We start from the raw sequence: 2,992 nt of genomic DNA on the forward strand, positions 1-2,992 counted from the left end.
CGGCGTTTTGGGGGGGGTGTGGGGGGGCTGCCCCTCGCCGGCGTCTTTGCTCCGCAAGGGCTCTTGCACAGGGACAGCACCAGGGTTTTTTAAAATTAGTAGTAGTAGTTCTTCCCTTTGGCAGTGGTTCAGGGGCACCGTGAGGCCTCCCCAGTATTAGCGCTGGTCACGGAAGGAAGGTTTTTTTGGTCAGTCAGGGCAGTTACGGGAGGGTTAAGGGGGGGAAAGACTGGGATGGTTATTCCTAAGGGAGGTTACAGGGACTGTGAGGCACTGAAAACAGGGCTTTTAGCAAGGGCTTTATATTAGTGATTTGTTTATGCTGGGTGCTTTGATTGACATTAGATGACAGCTGACGTATGCATTAGTTTTACATAGCCCAGGCTTTTTTTTGTTTGTGTGTTGTTTTTTTTTAATGTGCATCTCAACCCTTTTTCAAGCTGGGGATCTTTACTGCGAGTAGTATTTAGAAATAAAACCAAACCAACAAACCACCAGGAGATAAGAGGTGGTAAACAGAGATTTGAAGGGAACGAGGTGATGGCAAGGAGCTCCTCGGGAGAGTTGGGGCCATGCCTGCAGGGAGGGACAGAGCAAGGCGAGGGACCGCTGCAGCATCCCGCGCCCGAGAGCGGCGAGCGCCGTGCGAGCACGGGGGGCCGTACGGCACTTCGTGTACAGGTAGCAAAAAAAAAAGCAACGCTGACCTAATCTTGCAGCGATCTTCTTGGGATGGCTGCGAATTTGGGGGTGACTTGGGAGGGTGCTGGGGTGTGTGATAAAAGCGGGCTGCGCACCCACGGGGGACACCCAGAGAGGCAATGGGGAGGGACCCCCCCCGCCCAGCTGCTCCCAGGCCCCCCGGGAGCATCAGCTCATCACGGCCCATCTCCGGGAGCGCCGTGTAAATAAATAACCACATATATCTCTGCCTCCGTAGGTGTGCTTGTGCCCGGCGGGATGCCCCGCTCAGCCTCGCTGCTGGCTGAGCCCAGGGCATGGAGCAGCAGCAAGCTCCCCCTGCTCCGCCCGGCTGCGGGAGCTGGCCCTGAGACAGGGAAAGCTGAAAAAGTAGGGAAAAAGTTCTTTTGGATCACAGCAAAACCTGGAGTTTTTCAATGGAAAGGCTGCAAGCTAGAAAAGACCAAACCGAACAACAGTAAGGAAGGATGTTTTCATTACTATAACACAATAGTTAAGTATTAATATATCTATTCATACATTAAAATGGAAATACTATGGATTAAACCAAGCTGATTATATATAATAGTTTGCATTTGTACTTACAAAATGCAAAACTTACATACATGTTTCAGATATTAAATATGACCCACATGTCAATGTTTAACAGTTATAGATTACGTATGTTTGAGAGATACGTATGCAAATGGCATATATGATATCTATAGTTACATTTACTTGTGTGGGTTTTTTTAATTTATACGCACGCGCACGCACACGTATGTCTCTCTCTCTCTATGCGGGCAGTGTGCCGATGCTGCCGCGGGAAGTGGTTACCGGGCAGCCGGAGGCAGCGGGTGCGTGCTGTGCCCGGCCGCTCCTCTGCTCCTCTCCCCGCGGGCTCCGGGCTGGGCTTGTTTGCTTTCATTGTCTTCTCCTCCATCTGTTTTCTTTTTTGTAGGACTTAATCATTATAATCCTTCAAAAAAAAAAAAGAAAAAAAATAACCCAACAACAACAACAAACCATCTGCAAGTGCCTTTGAAGGACTTGAAGGGCGCACTGAGGAGCGGCGGGAGTTGGGTTTTTTTAATCACCATTGCCTCTAAATGCAAATCTTTCCTAGAGGTCTTGCTTTGCTGTCGTTATTTAAAGCGATAATTTGGTAAAAAGCTCCCTTCCCAGGGCTGCTCAGCCGCTCCCACGCTCGGCAGGGCTGCTGCGGGAGGGCACCGAGCCGGGGCATGGCGGGACCCTCTGCCCCCGTGGTCTACGTTAACAAAGCGCTAACTCCGATGGGGTTACTGAGACAGACCAACCAACCCCCACATTTCTCTGTCCGGGACGGAATGACCATCCTTGAGGTTGTCAAAAGTGATGAGGGGAGGAACTCCTAATCGCGACTTGGTCGTTAAGTCTGACCTTGAAGGAAGGAACATCTTGGGAAAAATGTAAAATAAAATGCATCAAATCAGTGTGTTTAGCGAAGTCAGCAAGAAGAGTGATTTGCCCTATCCTTACCGAACCACTCTTATTATAATACTAAAACTCACACCTCCCCTAACTCGAAGACCCCGGCCCACTCAGAGACCCTTCCCCAAAGAGCATGCGTAGGATAAAAGTGTTCTATAAGCAACAGGTAAATGAGCTGACCAGCATCGGTGTTGGAGGTTGTCCTGGGCTCATGGCCTAATGATAAAAATATGAATATAAACTGATAAAAATATGAATATAAACTGATAAAAATATGAACGTAAATTGTCACAAAAGAACCATGGGTATGCTTGATTTGTGGGAAACCACCGAGCACCCAGGATTGCGCAAACCTGAAATAAAATAAACAGTCTCCCTGGGTGAGGGAGTGGGAACGGACTTATTGCACACCCGGCTACAAATCCGCTTTTCGGCCAACGCCAAGAGCCGGGTGCCCTGTGCCCGTGCCCGGGTACTGGATGCATCCCCAAAGGGGAACGGCGAAGACGCGGGGTGCAGCTGCGGGGGTGAGCACTGGGGTGAGCTCGGGATGCGCTCGCTTTCCCTCAGGTTGGGTTGTAGGGGTTAAAACGCAGTATGGGAAACCACTTAATACTTGCAGCAGGGCAAAGCAAGGGAGGGGAAAAAAAAAAAAGCTATATATGATTAGATGTAAGGCAACCAGAGGGGAAAAAAGAAGGAAGGGAGGGGAAAAAAGAAGGAGGAGAGGGGAAAAAGAGAGCAAGAAGGGGTGTGTGGCTGGGAGGGACGGGGGGGGCCCAGGCTCCCCGTGGTCCCGGTGGGGGGGAGCCACTGCCCCAAAGCCGGCGCTGAGGCA

The sequence above is a fragment of the Cariama cristata genome, unplaced genomic scaffold, assembly GCF_000690535.1.
Source record: "Cariama cristata isolate BGI_N322 unplaced genomic scaffold, ASM69053v1 scaffold22008, whole genome shotgun sequence".
Taxonomy (NCBI): domain Eukaryota; kingdom Metazoa; phylum Chordata; class Aves; order Cariamiformes; family Cariamidae; genus Cariama; species Cariama cristata.